Here is a 24,291-nt window from a genome sequence, read left to right on the forward strand (position 1 = left end):
GCTTCATGTTAGACGTGCCTTCATTAGTTTGCAAACGCGCCGTCCTTGGGTCAAATCATTCATTCATGCATTTAAAAATACCACCACAGTGCTGTGATGGGGGCATACGGGGGCCTGGGTCACCGAGAAGAGATGCTGACCCCCTGCTCCCCTGCAGTCTGTGTGACATCAGGTGCTGCTGTCACCTGTGGTGGCACAGGAGACCCCACAAGAGACAGGAGCTGGCAGACGAGAGAACCTGATCACCCACAGGCCTAGTGATTGGCGTGGGTATGTCGTCTGTTTCTTGTCACTCTGTCTGGGTCCCATTGAGAAGGACACACGTTTGATATGCGACGTGAGGACACATTTGGTGTGCGACATGAGGTATATTAACAAGTACAGGAAGAAACGAGGGGTACTGGCTCCAGCCACACTTCTCTGTGTTTAGAACTCTCATCCTGAGTGAAAGGCCTGTAGCCATAACCTTCCCTCGGAAAAGACGCATCCTGAGGAGCCCTGAGCCCAGGACAGGAGAAGCGGCAACCTTGGGATTTCTAGCCACACTCTGCCAGGGCTGTCAGTGTTAGCCTTCCAGATTCAAGGTCACTCGACTCCCACTCAGACGCAGACCATGCTGGACCAGAGCCCTTCTCGCAAGCTGCGCACAGCACGGCTGCCCCCTGGGGACCCCAGCGCGGGAGGGTCTTCTTCCCTCCTCCCCTTTCCCCACGGTGAGTGAGAACACAACGAACAGACACCCACAGACACCCGTTCTTCCCGGCCTCCTGTCGGCTTGGTGGCCGCCAGGGTCGCCCTGCAGGCCCTCGGGGACAGTCTCCTGCCCAGGTGATGATGGTGTGGCAGCCACGTCAGCTCCGGGCACTGTGTCTGGAGTATGGCTTCTTGTTCTTCCTTTAAAAAAATGTGTTTTGACTTTTGTGGCAACACATTTTCATTGTGGAAAATTTTGGCAATGCAGTAAAAGTATTCCAACTCTAGATTCTTAAAAAGAAAGAAATCCTGAGTGGATATTCTGTCAATTGTACACCCTTCATGTGAGAACATGTGGCACGCTGGAATCGTCACAACCCCAGAGAAATCAGTCGGCAGGTGCAAACCCAGACAGCCGTGCGCTCCCAGGAGGGGCCAAGACGCCGTGCAGGCTGAGGGCCATCGTCTGCCATTCTGCCACGCTCATCCCACCTCTGTGGTTTTGAGGGCGAGCTCGCTGCTGAAGTGGCCCCAAGGGCAATGCTGGAGTGCTGTCTGTGTCCCCGAGCTCCGGGGGCTGCCAGGTGCCTTGCGGAGGAAACGTGTGTCAGATGAGCCTCGTCCAGGCAGGGGTTAGAGTTTAAAGTTAACAAAGCCGCGTACATATTGAGTCAGGAGACCTTAAAAAGAAGCACACATACAGCCTGTGGGCTGGGCTGGTGCAAACGTGACCAGGGCTCAAAGGGCCCTAACCCGGATTTCCTCCGGAACCAGAGCCGCGGGTCGGGGTTTGCTAATTCAGGGCTCGTGGGGACGTTAGACTGAACTTCCCTGATGCTGGTGATTGGCTGGAGGCCTGTCCTGAATGTGACAGCGCAGTTACTTCCTAAACGTGTGCACGTAATAGACTCGTATGTCGTTACGTATGTTACATAGTGATATAAATACATGTAACTAAAACGTGCACCCTGCGTGGGGTCGAGGCGTCAGGGGTGAGGGCTGCCAGCTCCTGCTGGGGATCCCAGGGTCTCCTCCCCTCCCAGGCCTCATGGCTGACTCCATCTCTTTGGTCCCAGGTTTACACGCAGCACTCGTGAGTCTTCCTCTGCTGACCTGGGCGCACGCAAAATAGCAAATTATCTTTTTCTTTCCGTCAAGTTAAATTCCCCTCTCAGAGCCCACCCATGAGGGCAGTGCTGCCTGCTGTTCCCGGAGAGTCCCTCTCCACTCCAGGTGGCCTCGGTGGTGCCTGGAGAGCCCACCGTAGATGGTTTTCCTGTTGTGTGGCGGCTGAGGGACAGGAAGCGCTGCTGTCCCCTTGCTGGCTCTGGGCACTGGGGCCTTGGCCGTTTCTGGAGAACTGGATGCTTTGGCCCAGCTTTCTGGGCACCACACACACACCCTCACATCCCGAGGAAGTCTTGCCAACTGGGAGCAGGCGCCGCCCCTCCGTCCTCTCCCCGTCGGGCCATCTGTCTCCATTGACCATCGTTCCTGGGACCTGAGCATGACCTTCAAGGGGTCAGCCCACAGAGAGGGCATCTTGGCAATTCTGCCTCACAGGCCTGGCCACCTTCTCAGAGCCTGTGGGCGTCAGTGGCCAGGGCTCCTGGGGAAGGCCTCCACCCGACCCTGCAGACACCCATCCCACGACAAGAACACACTGCCCCCACAGGCTGGACGGCCGGGCGTGGGCCTCTGCTCACGGCAGCCTCTTACACCCGTCCTTGGCCGTCCACTGTCCTGACGCTCGTCACCTCTTTCTTGCGGGTGAGCCCTGTGCCAACAGGACCCCTGCCCTCAGTGCCCCTGCCATCCCCCGGAGCCCCATCCCTGCTGTGCCCACGTCAGGCCCTGTACCAGCACCAGCTTCCCTGATGGACGAAATGACTGTAGACCTGGGTGGGCGCAGGTGACCACCTCACAGCCTACGGACATGTGACTCCGTGCCTTCATACGTTAAAAATAAAAAGGCCTTTCTCCCTTTTTTCCCTTTGGTTTGTTTAGTCTTAGGCAGCTGGGGGGTGTGTTTACATTTCTGGTTATCAGTAGAAAGACCTTGAAAGCTGCTGAGAGGACTTTAAAAAAATCCTATTAGACTTCTAATTCTGTCAAATTTCTGAACATAGAGTTGTTGGCGTCTTTGAAATAGCTTATCAGGTTTTAGCTAAAACAAACAGAAATTTTAAAGTACCTGCTCAGATGGCCAAAGTTTCTTTTAGGATTCATTTAGAATTATTTTGTCTTTTAGAAACTTCTATTTATCAATTAAAGAAAGGATTTTATAGGAGCACAGTTAAAGGGGTGTTTACCCATTGGAAGAGGGCCGCCCACACCCCTGTGGCATCCGCCAGCACCCAGCCATCATCCCCTCCAGATCTCAGAGAAAGCAATTCTGACTTCAACCAAACTAGGGGTCTGGGAACCTGAGAAGACTTCTCGGTCATGGTGACAGTGGTCCGTGGAAGCAGAGAGCACAGGGGGCCCTGTAGGTACCAAACCCCGTTCCAGGGGACGCTGGTCCAAGAAGGTGAGGCCACTTCGGGCCCCTTCGTAGTCTGCAATATGTTCACCTAAGGACAAAGGCCTTTCGAAGTCAGAGGCAACGCGGCTTTATTTGAGGTCGAAGAACAGCTGTTCGGGCAGCACTGACTCCGGCAGGTGCCCCAGCAATGTTCCCATGAGGAGACCAAGGCAGAGGGTATTTATGAGAACAGGAAGGGGGACAATTACATCCACGGAAGGAAGGTGTTGCTATTGGTGGGGATAACATAGTGACGTTAATTCTAAATGGTGTTTTTAATTTTCAGTCCGGCAGTCATCAGTTCTGTAGTCCTGATGTCTGCTTTCTTGTATCTTTGCAAACAGTTCTTTGGGACACAATGTTGCTTAGGTCCGGTCCAAAGGTTGCTTTGCGGTGTTAACATCCCAGAGGTCTGAGGCCTTAGACATAGCAGGCAGTCCCTCTAGGAGGGCAGCACCTGCTCCATTTTAAAGCAGCTCCATTTTTATTATTTATTTGTTCGTTTTGATAGTTTAACACATGTTGGGAGCTGATGTGCGGGAGAAAAAACTATCTCGTTCTGGACTATGGAATGGGCTTTGGAGCAGACACTGTGGGCCCGTGTCACCCCCCCCACGTGCCCAAGCCTCCAGTCGCCCCCACTTCAGGGCCTGGGACGACCTCACGGTGACTAACTGTTGGTTCATAAAACAAGCCGCAGACGAGTTCTCACAGCTCACTGTAAGTTAATTCAGCCCTTGCTGTCTTATTGTTCTTAGATTCAAAGCTAATTTGGAAAGATCCATGGTTCTTTAAAGTTGCGTGGTTGAAAGGATCTGGGAGCTGAGCTTAATTAAGGGAGAGCGGCTCTTAGCGTGCGATGGCTGCAGTCAGAGGGAAATATTAGATTACAGCGGCCCCTCCCACCCACAGCTGCTCCTGGACTCGAGGGGACGTGCACTGACCCCTGGTGACCCCTCGTGGCTCCGTGGGCCCCAGGTCCTGAAGTGAATGTCTGCCAGGGGCCCCCACGAGCCCTGGGGGGGGGCACTGGAAGGAGTCCCTGGGCTCCTAGGAGTCTTGTGACTGAGGCCCCCCTCTGGGGTCACCAGGTACTCAGGGTGAAGGGCAGCAGTGATGAGTTGTGGTGACATGTGGCCTGGATGCGTGACTGTCCTCAAAGCTGCCAGGTCGTCAAAAGAAGAGTCTGAGAAATTGTCACACCTGACGCTAACTGTCACGTGGGGTCCTCATAGCAGGGGCACACTGCGGGAACCTGAGGAGTGACGGGGTTCAGTTAATAGCGTGGAGTGTTAATACCGTCAGAACCTGAGACATTAGCTGGGGCCACTGCCTGTGGGGCCTGGGGACTCGACTGTAAAAGTTGATTAAACCATTTAGAAGTGAAGGAGAATAACAATGGTATGAGGAGAGAATAAAATTCAGGATTTAAAAAGAAAATACCCCTCCTTTGTCGCTGAGCACCGCCCTGCAGGTCTCGTGGGAGGAGCTGCAGGTTTGCGTCAGCAAGGAGGGTGCTTGATTGCCATGGGGGCTCTCCTGTCTGAGGCCCAAAACCTCATGGCTGGGGGCTGGTGCAGGGCAGGACTGCGGGGGCTCCCTGCTGACCCCACCTGGAGCACGAGCACAGCCCCCCCGTCGCCCAGGGATGCATGGGTCTCACCTCCCATCTCTTTGGAGGGTAGAAGAGCCCTTTTAGAGAATTCCCCAAGTGCAGGGGTGGGGGGCCTCCTAACCCAGGGCCATGCAGTCAGCTCCCCCCACTGCCGGCAGGACAGCAGAGACCATGCACATGGACTCACACTTGTGCCCCAGGAGGGGTGCTGGAGCGAGCTGTGGGAAGGTCCCCGAGTAGGGAAGGGGCCTTTGTCACCTCAGAGTGCCTGGTGTGGTCAGGAGCTTGCTGGACAGTGGTGCCCATGCCCCTTGGGTCCCGGCCTCCGAGGGGCTTGGGTGGGGACATTATGGACCTGGGCAGTGGCTGCCACGGCCTGAGGCCAGATGTCCTCTCCCCCAGAGTCGAGAGTCTGGTAGAGCCCAGGCTCAGGACAGGCAGGCGGGGGCGCTGCTGGCTGGGTGGGGTGGGTGGGCACTTAGGACTGGAGTGCCCAGTGGCCACATGGGCCCAGGGTCCTGGCACACACGTCAGCTCTAGAAGCCAACACCTGTGGAATCAGCAATGTGGTCAGTGCTGCTGGAGGAGACGTCCAAACAGAGCAAGAGGCGTCTTGGGTGTTTATGCGTCTTGTGTGCCAGTGGCTTTAACTGCAGGACCCTCTGCAATAGCACGGCCCTGGGACAGCTGACCCCAGACCTTGCGCTCCAGACGCAGAGACAGAGCTCTGGGGGTGTGGGGACCTCAGCACCTAAACCAGCCAAGTCACCCTCCTGGGGGCTGCAAGGAGGGGGCAGCCTGTAGGGACGGGACCGGCCCCCATTACTTACTATCTCGGGGGCCTTGGGCTGCTGCTTCGGTGGAGCCTGTGCTGAGATGAGATGGAGCGGGTATGGGGGAGGCCCCGAGCTCACAGGCCCAGGCCTGGGCACCTGGAGGACAGCCCGCCACCTGGCGGGGCCGCAGGGCTGTGGGAATTGGGCCAGACAGTCAGGGTGGCCGGCATGGTGACGTGTTGAGACATCAGGTCTGCTCTCCGTGCAGAGGCAGCCCTCCTCCTTCCTGCAGGATGGTGGCTGGGCCTGGGCACCTCAGGAACTTTGTCTCAGCACCAAAGCTCCTGCTGAAGTTCCTCGCTGTCCCTGAGTGGGGGTGCGGCTGGGAAGGTTGGGGGGGCTGGGGTTAGGGGTCCCTCAAGATGCCCTGGCCTGGGAGGACCTGCCATCCAGCTGCTCGGGGCTGGGCAGGAAGCACGTGACTGCGGCCGGGGGTCCCGAGGCCATGGAGCCCCCGCTGAGCGTCTGGTCCCGTGTGTGAGGCCCCGGGAGCAGGGTCTCCACTGGGGGAGGCCTGGCAGGACGGGGCGCAGAGCAGTGGGTCAGGTGGGAAAGGAGCTTGACACTTCCTAACACTGTGAATTGAGGTCATGTGAGGCTTCTCATTAGAAATTGTGGTTTCACATCACGCCGCGGCTGTGCAGACATCCTGGATCCTGTGTACACACGTCACTATGTCAGATGCCGCTCGTTGGAATTGCCACTAGATGTTGCCATTTCATGTGTGACTGTGGAAGGACAGTCACTACCTCATGGTTACATTTTAAAGACATAGCTGCACACCTGTGCCACAGTCTGTGTGTCTGACTTTACACCTCGCATTCGTTTCCCTGGGAGGGGCAGCAGGCCTGCTGAGCAGAGGGGGAAGGAGGGGGTGTGCGGGGAGGGGCAAGTCCACCTGTTTCCCAAAGGGAGCTGAGGCTTCTACATTGAAGAAAATACAGTCAGTGGTAGGGTGACAAAGTGGCAAAGAGCAGGTGTCATGTAGTTCAGAGAGAGGGTAACTGGGCCTTTGATGCTGTGCTTCCGAGCAGACAGCAAACCGACTGTACGCCTTGAAAGGAGGCAGTGAGCCTGGTGTCTGCTGCTTACAGCACAGGTGGGTCTGCAGGAGCCTCTCTGACTTCAGCCGGACAACGTCCCTCCTGTCATCTGGCTGGGTGCCCCCCGCCCCGCCCCGGTGCCATTGACATTGTTCTCCCCAGTGTCTCCCCCCAGAAACACGGCCTCTCACTGAGGAGGGTCCAGGGCAGCCCTGCCTGCCACCCGCAGCTCTCCCTCTACCCCTCAGCCCTAGCTTTCAGCCTCAAGCCAATTTTGTAAACTTTCGCATTGAAAAAAACTATAAATTTATGTATCTTAAAATAATCACATTTGGGCCGAAGTATTTTTCCAGTACAAAGTAATGGGAGCAAAGCAGAGTCCCAGGGACACCCATTGACTGACTCGGTCAGCCAGACAGACCCGTGGCTGCGCAGGGACAGCCACTTGTATTTGCTCTCTCTCTTCCGGAAGTTTGTACTGTTTGACCACCTTTGCCCAGTTCAGCACCCTAACCCTGCCTCTGGCCGCCACCAGTCTGCTCTCTGCGTCTGTGATTTGGTTATTTTAGATTCCACATGTGAGTGAGACCTTCTGCTGAAGAAGAGAAAGGGCCGGTTAGATTAGGGTGCGGTGCTGTGTTAGATTTTAATTACTCAGTTTTACCTGCATTTGGGAAGGATCCATGCAGTCGGCGTTCTACCCTGATGTGCTCCCTGCGGAGCCCCTTCCCATTCTCTGCTGGGTCCCAGGCTGGACGTGCTGGTGGCTGCAGGGTTAGGGCAAACCAGGGCTAAGGTCCCCATGGAAGGCAGGCCCTGGACACACAGACCGTCCTGGATGCACAGACTGTCCGTGCGGGCCGCGTGGGCTGGCTGTGCAGGCCCAGCCTTGAGTGGGGCTGCTGCTATTGTGACACTTTGCTCCCGGGGGTTAATTATGACTTGAATTGCACAGAGGCGTTCAATTCATGCCCTAAGTTGTACACTGACATGCTACCTCCTGCATTGCATCTTGTTTACTCAAATCGATTTCATAGCACCGACTGTGAGGTGAGGAATGCATACATGTTGCTGGGCGTTTGGAGGATTAATAGGTGATTTGTAACTGCTTAATGAGTGCGTTACGCACGTACAGGGTCGGCCGTGGGGCTCGTGTCGGCTGTGAATGCTGTGGTGGATGGTCCTGTTACGAAACGCAGCACCGTCTGTAAGCTCAGCCACATGTTAAGAGATAATTGCTCTAATGAAATTCTTACAGAATAAGGCATCGTTCATACGGAACATTGTCCTCCTAAGGGCTGGTTCTTCTGCCAGTTACAGATGAGTGTGGAACCTTCCATGGGCTTCTCCTGGCACCTTTGTTGGAGGGACATTCAGGAACTGCTCAGACTCACTCGGGCTGTTGGAAACTCCCTGGTTCACCTGAGAAACTCTCCAGTGGTTAAAAAAACACAAGTCACACAAACAAGTCACACAAACCCCAGTGGCTCTCCCGCACCCCCTGGAGGCAGGAACTGGGGCTGCTCCGCTAGCAATTAGAGTGGGTGGGTGACAGGGAAGGGTAGCTGGGACCTACCGGGTTTCCCCAAAAATAAGACCCAGCTGGACCATCAGCTCTAATGCATCTTTTGGAGCAAAAATTTATATATAAGACCCAGTCTTATTTTACTATAATATAAGACCAGGTATTTAATATAATGTAATATAATATAAATAATAAATATAATATAAATAGTATAATAAATATAATATAATACAAATATATAATACCAGGTCTTATATTAATTTTTGCTCCAAAAGATGCATTAGAGCTGATGGTCTGGTGAGGTCTTTTCGGGAACGCACGGTAGTCGCGGCCCCGCGGGCGCCGTGGCCTGAGCAGACCAGAAGCTCTGCACCTCAGGGTGCTGGTTTGCGGTGCTGCTGAGAGCCGCGGCCTTCACTCACCAGTGGCCCCTTTTAAGCAAGTTAATGAGAAATGAGCTGGGCAGCTGCATGGTGTTAAAATCAACCTTCCACACCAGGAGGGCGCCCTATTCTTGCCACAAGCAAGGTTCTTGACTTCTCCAGAACTCAGTTTACCCGTCTGTAAAGACACGTCACGTGGGCTGGGCTTAGTTGCTCTCCCCTCCCCTCCTCCTTGCTCGAACAAATTTGACACATTTGCTGTGACACGTTTCCCAGTTTAAAAAATCTGATTCAAACGATTTGGCAAATGGGCGGATCATCCTTTGCCCCCGTTCCAGCCACCTCGCATGTCTTGTGTCCCCAGGCCATCCGTCCCTGTGGAACTCAAAAAGCAGACCAGTCACCCATCCGTCCATTCACCAGGCACCGTGCACACCCACTAGGCAGGTCCCCACTCTCCTCGGTGACAGGCCGCATGCATCACAGGGCAGGAGGGAGACGTATGTTGGTGATGGTGGCTGTGTGTCTGCCAGGCCCTGACACACTTTCTTCAGCTCTGTTCACCCCTGAGGTGAGACGTTAGACTGTGACCATCTCCCGATGATCTGAATCTTGTCGGAGGCCAGACAGCTGGCAGGTGGCAGAGCTGGGGTCTCAGCTGTGCTTTCTGGGGTGAGGCCAGTGGTTGGGCTGGCCAGGACGCCCTCAGGGTGGGCCCTGTGGCTTTTCCAATGACTGAGGGGCTGGGGCGAGGCCCTGTGTCTCTCTGCACATGTCCCTCTTTATCGGGCCACCTCGCCCTCCAAGGCCCCCCTGGCCGGTCCCCTGATGTCTCCATGCCTCCTCGCAGGACGCTGTGACATGATGCTCGTGCTCCAAGGTGAGTCATGGCATTTAAGCACATGGCACTGGAATGCGCATCTAGCCATCGAGCTTAGGTCTTGCCAGGGAGGTTCCAACAGCTGTCCCCAAACCCCACGCCTGCCTCTTTGGGGTCCCACAGAGCGCTCATTGAAGCCAGGCACCCAGGGAAGCTCGGCCACTTCTGCCCACAGTGACAGCCCCAAAGTCACCTGGGCCCAGCCTTCTTATCACAGGACAGTGTGAAACTTCTGAAGTTCACACAAAACTCCTACCTGTATGTCACAGAGAGACACACAGCTCAGAGTCCCAAGGGCGTGACCCCACAGAGGTTCCTTGTAGGATGTGAGCTGCAGAGGTGACCTCCCCAGCTGCACAGGGTGAGCTCTTTCTAAGGAGGCGGGGAGGGTAAGTAGGGAGCTGACAAGAGTGGGACCTGGTCGGAGTCATAGTGACAACACCAGGAAAGGTGATCCTGCTGAGATCAGGCTGAGGATACTCCACAGCTACCTGCTTACTCACCTGGGGCCCCTCCAGGCTGCACACATCCTGGGGGCAGGAGGATGAGGCAGGGAGGTGGCAGGAGGGGCCTGGGGCTGGGGTAGCACCTGGTCAGGACACTAGGGATGGGGGTGTCGGGTCAGGTCTGGACCTGCCTCCAGTTCGTGGTGACATCTGGTCACTCCTGGTTCTACTCAATGTAGTGGTGACGTCTGCTCAGTCCTGGCTCTGACACAGGTTAATAGTGACGTCTGAGGCAGGTTCCGGCAATCTTTTCTTTCTGTGGAACAACTGGGTTAGACAAGGTGGCCCAGAGCGGTGCCCCGGTGAGTTTAGTTGATGTCATGTATGAGGGACGAGGTATCAGTGGGAATGCCGTTCCATCCCTGACCCGCGTGGAGTGTGGGCCTTATCAGCAGGACTTTTTCCACTGTCAAGGCAGGGCCTGCTGACCCCCTGCACCCCACGCTGTCAGAGGCCGGTGTATAGTTCATGTCTAGTAAGTTTCCTGGAAGAACATTTGGGGCCACTCACTCCCCTGAATATTCTTCCTGCGTGAACAGGAGTGAGTGTGTCGGAGCCACGTCGACTCTCCTTGTGCTCACTGTGCCCTCGTGGGGACGGCTCGGATCTCAACGCCCGTCTGTGGGCGGATGGCAGGCAGTGACCCCACCAAATGGGAGGAACACTCGAGAGCTTGTGTGACCCAGCTCCGGGCCCAGTGACGGCGACATGCCATGTTTGTGGGCTGTGCTGTCCCAAACAGACTCCTGATGTATCTTTGGCAGCAGGGTGGGCCTGCAGGGTGGTGTTCACGCGGCCACAGCCCCTGTCTGGCTGAGTTTGGACAAGGACAGGCAGAAGCGCCATCTCCTGCAGCCGAAGCCTGAGGCAAGGGAGGGGCGTCCACGGGCAGCTCTGGGCTGGGCCGCCTCCAGGCGGGTAGGGGACTGCGGGTGACAATCTGGCTGGGACCGGGCCTGGGTAAGCGTCTGCACCAGGGCTCCCCATGTGACTGCGGCAGTGCCCGGGGCCTGTTCCAATGCAGGGGGTGGCGTTCCTCACCGGCCCTCGAGGCCACGCTTGGCTGACGAGCCTGAGGCCTGTCTGGGGTTTGTTGAGCAGTGTGTCGCTGTTCTCAGGTTTCTGTTTCTCTGGGTGGTGATTCCTGGGGCCCCGGGGCCACCCCACGCCTTGGCTTCAACCTGAGCCAGTCCTCACCTCCCCCGGCCCCTCCTTTTATGGAAGGAAACTGAGGCCCAGGGACCTTGCCAAGGTCACTGCTAATTAGTGGCTGAGCTGTTCCATTACGACACTGCCTCCCACGGCAGAGGCAGCACCGAGGTGCGACTGGACGTGTGCCGAGGGCCCTGCTGACGTCTGAGCAACAGCCCTCACCTCACCGACCCCCCGCAGCCAGGGTGTTGGAGCCCTTGTAGGGCAGCTGCAATCAAAGCTACTCCCCTGCCTGACCAGCCTCTCAGGGGGGATGGGTGGAGACTTGTAGACGTACCCCCTCTCCTGGCAGAGGAGCCCATGGGTGTGAGGGTCTCAGGGCTCCCAGAGGAAGGGGCGTGTGACTGCAAGAAGCTCATTGGTGGCAGCTGGATGGAGGCCATAGGATGCCTGGGCTGCAGTTCTGAGCCTCAGTGATGCCAGCTGCTTCTCGCCAGTCAGAGAGGTGGGGCCTCGGTGGGGTGAAGCCGACCAACTGAGGGCACCTGCAAGGGAGGGGGCGGCTGCCCGGCCGAGTGGGCCCAACCCCTCCGGAGCCAGCAGCCTACAGAGCGGCCTTTGTGTGGGGGACATGGAGGTGGCCTCACGGGGATGCTGGCTGCTCTCCTGGTGGTGGCTGCCATCCTGCCTGAGGGGCAGCGGGTCAGGAGCCCTGCTGCCCGTGTGCAGTCTGGGGTGTTTCTGTGCTGTGCCCACTCCCTCCCACCTCCTCAGCCCTTCCCACGTCTCCCACCCCATTTCTTCAGGAAATGGTTGGAAGTGAAAACCTGTACTCCTTCACCAGACGCCCAGCTTTGTCAGGGTCACTCCTGGCTGTCAGCCGAGTAGGGAGGACAGGCTTGTGTGTGTGGGGGGTCCTTCCTGAGTGGACGTGGGGGGTGGGAAAACCAGTCGGAGGAAGCGGCATCACAGGAAGCATGGACTCCTGGCCCCCGAGGGGGGGCGATGGCCCAAGGACAGCCCAGCGTCCACCAGGACAGTGGAGGAGGGAGGAAGGACCTGTCCGGGCTCGGCTGCGAGCTTGTGAAAACAGCCCCGTCCCCTTTGTCCTGACAGTCGGCAGCACAGGACGGCCCAGGCCTTGCAGTGGAGACGGGATTAAACCTGCCGGAGATTTACCGGGAGTGAGGCTGGGGAGCGGGGCGGCTCCGTGGGCGGCAGACACATCTCAGGAAGGATTCCACGGGTGACCTGGCTTCTTCTCCTCAAGGGTGGTCGGACTTCAGAGCCATCTGGGGTCCTGGGCTCTGACCTCCTGCAGCCGGAGGTGGAGCAGTGGGTTCCCAAGGGCCCTTCTCTGTCTGCCCACTGCTGTCCTTGTATGTGCCCTGCCTGTCCCAGATGGGGCTGGAAATTGTTCTAAAAAATGCAGAGCTGATAGTGGCCTGACCACGTGGCTCAGCAAGGCTATGGGCCCTGGGATCAGAGCTGTGTGAGGGGCGAGAGGCGGGCGAGAGGTGGGCCCAGGACCCGGGGAGCAATGCAGCAGCAGGGCATTGTACAACCCACATGTGCCCGAGGACGGCCACCAGCTCCAGTATAGCCGTAGACCATGGCCCAGCCTGGGTAGGTTCACTCCTCCCTGACCGACTTACGTGCCGAGAGATACTGGGAGCCAGGCCAGGAAAGGGACCCGGCCACAGGGGCCCATTCGCAGGTGGGGTGGGGACTCACTGCAGCAGTGTGGGGTCTGCGTTGGTAGCCCCTTCCTCCTCATAGGCCAGAGAGCCCCTCCCCACCCAGGGGTCTGGCTTGGGGAAGCCCCTCGTGCCTTTCAGGTGGCACTGGCAGGACCAGTGGGAACTTTCATGGCACCAAAGACACCATGCTGCCCAGACAGTGCTGCCGGGGCTCTGAAATGTGACGGTCATCAGGACCGCAGCCACAGCATGGCCAGGACCGGCTGCCAGGCACGTATAGGTGACTGTGGGTTAAAATGAAAGATTCAGATAGAACCCATGGTCTCCTATTAAAGCAGACAAAATTTTCAGGATAAAATGGAAAATGAGGAAAGTCACAACTTGACTGAGATGATTGTCACCGACACGGATGCCCCCAGTGCGGGAAGTGTCCCCCAGGGCCTTCGACGCAGCATCACAGAAGTGGTTCAGCCGGGACTTCGAAACACTCCTGGAATGAGGGAAAACAAACACTCTCAGCAAAGGAAACAAAGGGATTAGAAAGATTTGAATGGAAATTATAGAACAAAATGTTCAATAACAGAAATAAATACTTGGGCTCACAGTGAAGTAGGGGTGGCAGTGGAGAGAATCAGTGAACATGAGAATGTATCAGAATTCATCCAGCCTGAGCAACAGAGAAACAGACTGAAAACTATATCAACAAGCCTCACGGACTTAAAGGACAATAACAAAAATCTGTATGTCATCAGTCTCAGAGGGAGATGAGAAGAGAGTGCAGCTAAAAGACTATTAGAGTAAATGATGGCTGAGAAATCCCAAATAGCAGAAACTCTCAAAACCCACACGAAGATACACCATTAAATTTTTGATAACTGAAGACAAAGAAAAAATCCTGACAACACCCAGAAAGAAACACATTCCTGGTGGGAGAACACCAACTCCCCTCCTCAGATGAGAATGCCGTTTTCTCATCTGAAATCCTGGGGCCAGAAGGAAGAGGCACAGCATTTTTCAAAAGCATGATCAACCTCAAATTATCCACTGGAAATGAAGGGAAAATAAATGACACTTCTCAGGCAAAAACAAAAACAGAATCCACACACTAAAAGGATTTGTCACTAACAAACCTACCCTCCAAAAATGGGTGAAGGAAGCTTTTCAAACAGAAAAAAAAAAAAAAAGAGCAGCATAAATATGGGCACACATTGTCCTTCCCCACACACTTTCTAAGTCACATTTGATGTTTGATGCAAAATTATAACACCATTTGATACTCAAGACAGTGGCCTTTGGAAGTGAGGAAGGTGAAGGAGCTATACGGAGGTGAGGCGGGTGGGGAAATGTTGGCGCCAGTCGGCTGGAAGCCATGTGTGCAGCTGGCAGTGCCCAGGACAATCATAACAAAGCCACCTCAGGTGGTGCACTCAGGGCCACAGTTCATAAATCCAGGGGGTGCCCAGAATGCAGACCACATGGCAGGTTACAGCAAACCAGGTAGAGAAACCAGGGTGAAGGGAATGAGGATGGAGATGGAGCATGGTGTGCTAGCACCTGGTGGACGTGGCAGGTTGTTTACTGTTCTGGGGCCACCGTCACAAAATCCCACAGACCAGGGGTGCTGAAAACAACAGGAATGTGTTTTCTCCCCGTCCTGGATGCCAGAGTTTGAGAGGAAGGTGTAGGTAGGGTTGTTCTCCTGGGAGCCTGAAGAGAATCTGTTCAGCCCTCCCCTGACTTCCAGAAGTTCCAACACTGCCGGGCGTCGCTTGGCTCATAGCTGAATGGCTCCAAGCTCTGCTTCTGTCTCCATGGGGATTCTCCATGTCTCCTTTCTGTTCTCATAGGACACCCATCTTTGGACTTAGTGCCGACCCAGATAACTCAGGAGGGGCTCCTCTTGAGATCTGGACCTTAATCACATCCGTAAAGATGCTTATTCCACATCAGGTCATGTTCTAAGGTTCCCAGGGAACATTTCTTTGGGGGGGCCACCATTCAACCCACTACTCTGGTCAACTGGGTGCTGTGCTTTCCAGCAGCAAACACAACAAAGGAAAGAAACATAATGTCGTTCATAATGTCTAAAGTAAAACAAGCCAGTGTTCAAAATTAGCTCAACTATTTCTAGAATTTAATCTGGGAGAAATTTCTTCAAGTGATCACTTTGACGAGATAAACAGGAGTAAACAGAATCAGTCTGTTAATTCTAGCTCTTTCCACATCACAACCTTTATTATGTTGAGATACGTTTCCTCTACACCCACTTTGTTGAGAGTTTTTGTCATAGATGGATGTTGGATTTTGTCACATGCTTTTTCTGCTTCTATTGAGGTGCTCATGTGATTTTCATCCTTCGTTTGGTTTACGTGGTGTCACACCGACCGGCTGGTGGATGTCAAACCGTCCTTGCATCCCTGGAGTGAGTCCCATTTGACCGTGGTGCACGATCCGTGTCCTCTGCTGCAGAATTTGGTTTGCTCATATTTTGTTGAGAATTTTTGCATCTGTGTTCATCATGGATATTGGCCTGTCATTCTCTTTTCTTGTGGCATCCATGTGTGGTTTTGATACCGAGTAATGCTGGCCTCTTCCGTGAGCTCTTACATCTCTGCTTGAGCTCTTGTTTAAGAGACGTGGTTTTCCCCCTTTGTTTCTTTGCATTCATGACACTATGTGTCAATACAGTTTCATCTGTTCTGGGTAATTCTTTGATGGCGTGTGTCCTTTGTCTGCCATTTGTTCTTCCTATTTCCTCCGTCTTTGTTTCTTGTGGTATCTTTGCATAGGTCCCTTTTGATTATGAGTCATCACTGAACATGGTGACTTCTCTGTAGATCTTCCATCTGCAAGAATTCACACAGGAGATGGTCAAAACAGTGCCCAGAACTGGTGGAGTTTCCTGGTTCCCAGCAAAGCCCCACATATGCGCCTCTACTCACGCTGGGGCTGCTCACTGGGGTTCAGTGGGACGTCTCCCCAGCCCCAGAGCTCAGCCCTGCAGGGGGTGGGGTCACAATGGGAGCCCTCCCCGCCTCACCTCACCTCACCAGCAGGCCACTGCAGGGCTGTCCTTGTTACCTGTGACACCCATAGCCAGCGCATGGCCCTGACCCTGTCTCCCAGCCCAGAGCGCAGTGTCCTGCTCTGGCTGACCCATTCCCGGTCCTGGAATAGTGTGGACACGTCTACACGTAGAATGATTTAGGGTTCCCAGAGTCTCCTACTTTGGTCAGAAATGATGTTTGTATTTTGGCTTCTCTGTCTCCTGGTTGTCCCCAAATGATTTCAGTGAGGACAAAGAAGAGACATTTATGCTCTATTTTAAGCTCAAAGTCTACAATACATGTTTTCCAACATTTATCAGATTATATCTAATTCATCTATGGTATGGGTTTAGTGGTTGTCAACAGAAGTTGCGTGGTCTTTATGAAATGCTGGTGTGGGAAGACCTGTCTGGGTGTGACAGCAGAGGCTGGGGGGCTCTGACATCACCATGAAGGGGTGGCGTCACCCCCACCCTCCCCCTGAGAGGACTGAGTCAGCACTGTTTCTGTATTGTCTCCCCGAGCTGCTGTCTGAGCCAAGCACCCCTCCCCAGGGCAGTCCCCTAGTCCCCTACTTGAGAAGCTGGCCTTCCTGTCCTTGTCAGCTCACTTCCTCACCCGACGGTGTTTTGTGGGGTCATCTCCCAAATGCACTTTGACTCAAACTTTGGTCTCAGGGGTCCCTTCTTTGGGGTTCAGACTCAGACAGGCATGCTGTGGTTTCACCCCCTCTGACATGTGCAGACCCCAGTCCAGGTGCAAACACAGCAGCCAAAGGAAAGACCCGTCCTGGAAAGCGGGGCTCTGAGTGGGGCCATCTGCTTGGGTGGCCTCGGCTGTGTGTGCCTGCTGGCATTGCTCAGAAACTGCACGGCCACGAGCTGGGACTCAGCTCCCACGGCCAGGGCGGAGACGACCGCGCCCCCTGCACCCCCCAAGGCTGGCAGCGTGCGCCTGTACACCTAGGTTCACATGCGGCGGGGGTCACGGCTCCACACGCCCTCTTGGTTTCCACAGCGATAAGGACTTCTGTCTCCTTGTTCTATCCTCACGTCTTGAAAGTGTCTCAAGAGCCGGTCTGAGGGCGGGAAGGCAGTGCGTTGGGATGGCACCCGCAGTGGGATGGGGCCGACGTGCTTCCAGAGGGAAGGTCTGCGTGCCCAGGTCCAGCTGTTCAGACAGCGCTGCGCTGTGAGGAGCAGGAGTGACTGAGGGAAACAGGCTGAGTGCTGCCTGCACGGCTGTGGAGCCTGCGCGCCGGAGCCCACGTCCTCTTGCACTCGCTCCCGACACCCGGCATGCGTGTCGACAGGCTGTGTCGACGTCAGTGCAGTGGGCAACACACGCCGCCGTCGGCCCTCAAGTTGGCAGGTGTGGGCTGCCCTGCCAGCCCTCTGTCGGCCGCACGCGGGCAGGCGTCCAGAGCAGGCCGACTTGGAGGGCGTCCGGGTGGGTGAGTAGAGGAGGGAGTCTGGTAGCAGTAAAAACAATAATAATGAAAACGTCAGAAACGAAGCCAGCCCTTCAGGACCGTTTCACGCGGCAGATTGTTTTTCTCTTTTATGGCGGATTCTCCAGAGCAGGTCTCACCCTGTCTCACTGACCCTGGGGTTGGGTGGCTCAGCGGTGGGCGTCCTGTGCTCGGTGGGTGCTGAGCGGCACCCCGACCTCTGCCGTCTCGATGCGAGACTCTCGATGCGAGTCCCCCCAGCCGCTAGGAGCCACGGGGAAGGGTATTTTTAGATGAGTGGTCATCTCAGACGGGAGTGGGAGGGGGCTGGAGGGACCTCACAGCACCCTGCTGTCTTCCCCAAATTCTCTGCACCCTCCCGTCTCCAGTGCACGACAAGCTTTGGCACCTCAGTCACATGTGTGACATCTACTCCTTGGTGCTCCGAAGGCCTGCCTCAAATCCTTGAGAGATGAGTGAGGGAGGGCGACAACCAGCCTTCCCACCAGGCCCCGAGGGAAATGATCCACTTGGACTGCGTGGCACGTTTGCTGTGAGCGTTGGACGAGTGTCCAGAGGCCTGGTCTCCGCCCACACGCTGCGTCCTTCCCAGGAGCTGGGTGCTGCCAGCGGAGGCCCTGGACCGGACGGGGCCTCTGACGGCTCTCCCTCCAGCTCCTAAATCGAGGCCGTGGCGACAGCACGGCTGAACGCAGGGCGGGGGCACGCTGTGCTGAACAGCTCCACCTGATTACAGAAGACAGCGATGCCTTTATGATATCGCTAAAATACTGGTGTTTGCAAGGGTTGCTACAGAAACACCGAGTGTAGAATCCAAAATAGAATGTCTAGACAAACTCCTACTGTCTGACCTTTTATGCATTTCCTCATCCACGCAGCCTCGCCAAGCAAACTGGTGACTAAGCAGCGATCCACCCGACACCCTGTCACAGGGGCCCGACGAGGCCCAGGTCATGGCTGTAAATTTCAGTCTGTCTGTACTGGTGACGCGCAGCTCCCCTCACCAGCACGGTCTCGTGTGGCTTCTGAGCCGCGATGTGTGTCTGAATCGTTATGAGCTCATTTCAAGTCTGCTAAGTCCAGAAGCCACGGGGCAGCCGAAAAGCAGAGCTCACTTCCAGTCAGCAGGAGCAGCGTTGACAGGAAACGTGAAACCGAAGGTGGCAACAGGCGGCGGGATGAGGGGCGCCCGACAGGCTCTCCTGAAGGCCTGGGAGGGCTCAGTGGACGTGCTGGCTGTGCCACAGGGAGCGACGCTCGGGGCCCCACGCAGACGCCCTTCTCCTTGACCCCGTCAGCCCGCAAGTGGCCTGTGCAGGTGGCTCGGATGCAGGAGCGACATCTCGGTTCTGAACAAACTCAGCATGCAAACGCTGGGCTTTGTAGACCTGGGGACTGACTTTTGTTGTCCTGCACCTGATGCCGTCCGTGAGTGTCAGGAACGTGGGGCCTGTGAATGCGGGGGGCACCGCAGCTCCCGTGGGTGGGGGACGACCACACCCCATGGACGCGAGTGGGGGGGCCAGGAGCCATGGACAGCAGGGAGGAGCGGGACTGGGGCCATGTGGGGGCCAAGTCTCCCCGCCGTGGATGTGGACGTAGACGTGAAGCCTGTGAGGACCACAAACGTGTGAGACGCTGTGATTGGCGGCTGTTTCATGGGGACACATCTGTGGTTTTAAAAACAGAGACCGGAGTAAGACAGGACTTGTTTTATTGGGAAAGAGGCCCCTTTGCCTGGTCAGTGTTGGTGCTGTGTAGAGAGGGGCCCCTGTGCCTTTGTGCTGGAGCCCACTGGACAGATGTTGTGGACGGTCTGAAGAGAAGGACGCAGCCCCACCTGACAGCATCACTCAGGCCGAGAGGAGTGAGCATGTCCCGGAGCCTCACCTGGGACCAGCGGGGGCTGCGTGTGGAGCTCAAGGATGTGCAGGATCTCGTGGCCATAGCATGTTCCAGGCACTTTCACAGCACAGCGTGTGGACATCCAGAGGCAGAGCGAGTCCCCTGACCAAGGCGAGCTTCACGGGCACAGCTTGGCAGTGCTTCAGTGTCACCAAGGACGAAAAGTGGTAGTTTTGTTTGAATTTTTCACAGGCTGTGGGACTGGCCTCTGAAACTCCACTGACACTCCCTCACGTCCCAGCCTGGTCTCCAGCGAGGGCCCACGGTGACACGGGGCTGCTCAGGTGGGAGGTGCTCTGATGTCACCGGGCAGGGACGTCACCACAGCAGTTGCCTGTGGACTTGGTTTCAAGGGCGACTGGATGAATTTCAAGCGTTGGAAATACAGGAAGACCTGACTGGTGGTCTGGTTATTGCATGGTGGCCACACGTCACTGCCATGGCCAGTCTGGAGCTACCGGCATCCGACTTGGTGGTGTGGGCTGTGGGCATGCGGGGGGCGTGGCAAGTGTGCGGTGCCATTGCCGTGTCCCCGGAAGGGAAGTCTACCACCGACGTGTGTTCTGAGCCGTCCCCCCAGGGAACTGACTGGACGTGTCCCGTCCAGCGGGTGGCACTGGCTCGTGTTGACCATGGGCTTGTGGGGCATAGGGCACCCCTGGCCGGCCTGGGGGGCAGGAGCCACTAGGCAGGCCCCGAGAGTCTGGGAAACGCCCCAGATGCTGGCCTTTGCGTCTGAGGGCTGTTTGCCCCCATCACTGCCTGGCATTTGGCAAAGCCTCCGTTTCTGAGGGTCCTTAGCTGTTCTGACCTCTGCTTCTGGCCGCGGGGACCTGGGGCCTCTCCTTATTCATCGGTGGACGCACATATGGCCGCCGGCAGGACCTGAGAGAGAAGACACAAGAAACAGGACATTCTGGAACTGGGGAGAGGGACCAGCTTCCCGGGAGAGGGGATCAGTGCAGCTGGAATGCGGTCACCCCGCTATGTCCCACGGGACCTCGGGAGGCCCTTTCCCAGCCGATGTCCCTTTCCTAGCCCGCGTCTCTGGCTCCCAGCAGGTACATCCTGTGCTGGCTGCATGTGCCCGGCCAAGGGACAGCGGGGTGGGGCTCTGAGAGATGTGCGTGTGTCCAGCCTGGCTGTGTCACACCTCCCATCGCTGCCTGAAAGCCCCGGGCTGCAGTGAGGCCAGGACACCATCCAGGGTGGCCATTTGGGGCTCAGGGCACGTGCTCATGGTCTGTTTGCCCTCAGTTTGGAGAGCTGGAGGAGGGTCCTCCTCGGAGGGTCACCGAGGTGGGACTGCGTTGCCCGTGACAGGACCAAGGCTGGGCAGGAGCCAGGGCTGGTCACCCCTAATACCAGTGTGTCCACCACTGCTGGCTCAGGCCAGAAATATCACTCTCCAGTAGGCCGTGGGGGCGTCAGTGAAGGGACAGATGGGGTCAGGTGAGAAAGGGACGAGGGCCTCCCAAGACCCCCCTACGCCTCTGGCCAGCAGGCATCGGGCACCCAGTTCTTTAGCATCTGCTCGGGGCCAGGTGCACAGCAAAGAGCCTTCGCTTCCCGTCACCACCAGCACAGGCCTGGACAGAAACTGGGGGCTGCCTCCCTCTCCCCCCACGTGCTTTGGGGCTGCGTGGCCTGGATCTCCCTGTGGGGCCACATGCACGGCGCAGGCTGTGGAGACGTGTACAGGTTGAAGGCATGAACCCCTCCTGAAAGGACTGAGTACAGGACCCGCAGCCTGGACGTCTGTCCTCGGGGCAGCAGGGCCCTGTTCACAGAGCGCTGGCTGACCTGCTGCAGTGCCGAGTTCTCCGAGGTTCTGTGTTGGGCCCTTGGGAGCCAGCAGGGTTTGTGGATGTGGCCGTGTTGGCTGCTGTGCTGCTTTGTGACCAGGAGGGAGCCGGTGCTTTGCTCACCAGTGACCCCTTCCACACGCCACTGCCCTCCCGCCCCTCCCGTGAGCCTGGGCTTGGCCACCGCGCCCTTTCTGGTCGACTGGAGGAATGGAGGGATGGAACAGAGGCTTTAACTGTGCTGTGTGGGCCCTAGGCTGGGGCGTGGGGTCAGAGGTGAGGGGACAGCAAGCTGGGCATGGAGGTGAGACGCCACTGGGCCCGGGTGGCTTATCAGGCAGTGCCAGCCCACTGGCTGGAGGCTTACACGTGGCTCCAGCTGCAAACCAAGGGCGTCCTCACCTCCGTCACCTCTGGGTCCTCTCTCCATGTCTGACGTCTCTCTGTGCTCCTGGCTGATTTGCATGACTTCATCCCCTGACAAATGACACCTAGCGCAGTGTCCCTCCCTGAACCCGCGACGCCCCCACGCTTCACACAGACGCCGGCTGGTTATGCTGGGCTCAGCTCTGCTGGTGTTGCCACCGTGTGCCCTGGTCACTCAGACGGACACTGACCATTCAGTCCTGAATCTGGGCAGAAAAATCATTTTTAGACCCTGGACCACCTCAAAGCCTCCCTCTACAAAATTAGTTTTTAGTAGGAAAACAAAAGAAAAATAGGAAACAAAAATCAAACCCACTTCCCCCAAATCGTAATTGTGTCAGCTATTGAGAGTTCCCTTGCCCACGTGTCCACGTGTGTGGATTGTGCATGATTCTAATAAAATCGGCAGGAGGTGGAAAATCTTATAGCGATTTTCTAGACATACGCTGTCTGACAGAAACCTAATGGGAACCACATGTGTCACTTCAAGTTTTCTGGTGGTCACATTAAAAAAAGTAAAGATAAGTAGGAACAGTTTGAATATTATATTTTATTTAACCCAGTCTATCCGAAATAGGATCATTTCAATCTGTAATCAGTGTAAGAGATTAGTGAGTATGTCACATTCTTCTTTTCACAGAAACTCTTCAAAACCTGGTGCACACGTCACATGCACGGCCCACGTCACACCGCACAGCAGACACCCTGGTGGTGGGTGACCTGTCACTGTGGAAGGACAGGTGTGTGACACTCCACGTCTCTCCCTGTTTCAGGTAGGACCCCAGTGCACGGCGTCGGCCAAGGGTCATTCTGGTGAGAAACTTAGTGGGTGGCTCTGAAGTGCCGGGAGAGGGCGTGGGTTTGACGTCACCTGTGCCTGCTGAGGGTAGGAGTTACCCTGACTGCTCGGCTGGCCCTTTGCCGTCACAGGAGCCCTTGAAAGCCAGCGTCCCTCTAGCCGGTGGCGACTGTGGCCATGAGCATGAGAGGGACCACATGGGAGGAAGCAGGAGGCCAGGAGCAGAGGGCTGGGGGCTTCGTGCTGCCGCAGCACCTCTGGAGCCTCCGCGATGGAACGCAGTTCTGCCCTGGTGCAGGTGTGAGGGCCTGAATGAGGCCCGGCCACGTCAGCGTGGATCCGACCCACGAGGTTGAGAGGACAGATTTTCATCTTGGGTCCTGTTTCTCACACAGACAGCACAGCTGCAGGTCGGGAGCCAGAGGCTCTGAAGAAGGTCGGGGCAGTTGGGCTGTGCTGCCATGCACAACATACTGAACGTCTCTGGGCCTCAGTCGCCAACCTGCAGGGTGGCTGGGACCACGCGAGGCGCGAGGCGCCCTTCGAAGGGGATGCTGAGCACGCTCATCCCCACAGCTCCTGCTGCCTTTCTTGGCCTGCAGGCCTCTGTCCACTCCCCTCCTTGCGTAATAGTCTGAACCCCTGGAGGGTAGGGGGCTGTGCCCCAGACCAGCAGGCCAGGCATCTGCCCACCTTCCCCTGAGCAGCGGCACCGCCAGGGCCTGTCTCAGGCCTGACTGGGAGCGGCCCCCCCCCCCTTCTTTTCATCTCAGCCAACTGGTCTCCCAGTCAGCTGCCCCCACCCCAGCCCCACAGCAGGGGGCGGGCCCTGCTCCTCTTCCTGCCAGTTTCTGGGGGCCGCCCTGTCCTGGCCCATCCTCACGCGGCCACAGGCGGACAGTGTCCGTCTTTGTCTTTCACCAAATGCGTACTGAGCACCTACTACGTGCCCAGCAGCATCCTCGGTGCCTACAGTGAACAAGAGCAACCGTAGCCCCAGCTTCCAGTCTGGTTCCCCCGCTGCCCTGTCCCCAACGAGCCTGGTGGCCTGTGGCTGAGTTTCAGAAGCAATCATCACTAACGATTTTCAGCAGAGAGATTGAAAACAGGGAACAGATTGGTGGCCGCAGAATTCCTCCTGCTGCATCTGCCCAGGGACGTCCTGGGGCGCCGCTTTGCCTGGACAGTCTCCCCCCAGTGCCCGTTCTCTCCCCTCCCCCACTCTGCCGGCGGCCTCTGGTCTCAGCAGGCATTCTGAGTGGCAGATGCTCTCGGTCCCTCTGTGAGAGTGCCGTCCTGCCGGTGTTGGGTCTGGGCTGCAGGCTCTGCCACCCTGGGTCTGTGGTGGCCAGTCAGCCTGGCGTTGGGGCTGGGCTTCCCCACAACCAAGCCTCCCTCCCTGGCCATATTTTCCTCCAGGGCAGCTGGACGGCCCAGGGCTGTGGATGCAGCTCACCCACCAGGACGCAGTTCTGGGGACGTGGCTGCCAGGAGTGCCTGCCAGCTGGAGGTGTCGCTGGCGCCCGCCCTCCCAGCCGGCCTCCCGCTCACCAAAATACCTGGGGCTCATAGTAATCTCCTTTCTTCCCTCCTGTCAGCGGGCCAGGCCCAGGGAGGTGGCTGTGTTTGGGCGGCTGTCTCGTGGAGCTGTGAGCACAGCTGTGGAATAAGGCAAAACTGCAGGTTTGGTCTTTCACCCTTGTCTCAGTTCAGTTTATACTCTGAATGGCTTGCAGCTGCTTCACAGGGTACCTCCCCCCATATCACAGTGGGGGAGGGGCCTGGCCAGCACAGCTGGACCAGATTAACCCACCTACTCAGCTTGGCATCCCTCGGCGGGACAGACCCACCGTACACGCAGACGCACATGGCTCGGCAGGAACAGTCTTTTCTTGGCCAGGCAAAAAGGAAACCGCAGCCGAATGCAAAAGGCTGCTGTTTTAGGCGGGATCCGTGTGAACCTAACACGCACACAGTGTGC

General features: G+C 56.7%; 1 long non-coding RNA gene across 1 annotated transcript in view; it reads left to right on the plus strand.

Annotated features, from left to right (window-relative positions):
• Positions 1-3,423: 3,423 nt before the first annotated feature.
• The window catches only part of LOC141573120 (uncharacterized), a 31,678-nt gene continuing 10,810 nt past the window's right edge, over positions 3,424-24,291 (plus strand). The window contains exons 1-2 of the long non-coding RNA XR_012498682.1: positions 3,424-3,937; positions 22,152-22,284. This is a non-coding gene — a long non-coding RNA (uncharacterized LOC141573120). The remainder of the gene's footprint in view (positions 3,938-22,151; positions 22,285-24,291) is intronic.

The sequence above is a fragment of the Rhinolophus sinicus genome, linkage group LG09, assembly GCF_036562045.2.
Source record: "Rhinolophus sinicus isolate RSC01 linkage group LG09, ASM3656204v1, whole genome shotgun sequence".
NCBI classification, from domain to species: Eukaryota; Metazoa; Chordata; class Mammalia; order Chiroptera; family Rhinolophidae; genus Rhinolophus; species Rhinolophus sinicus.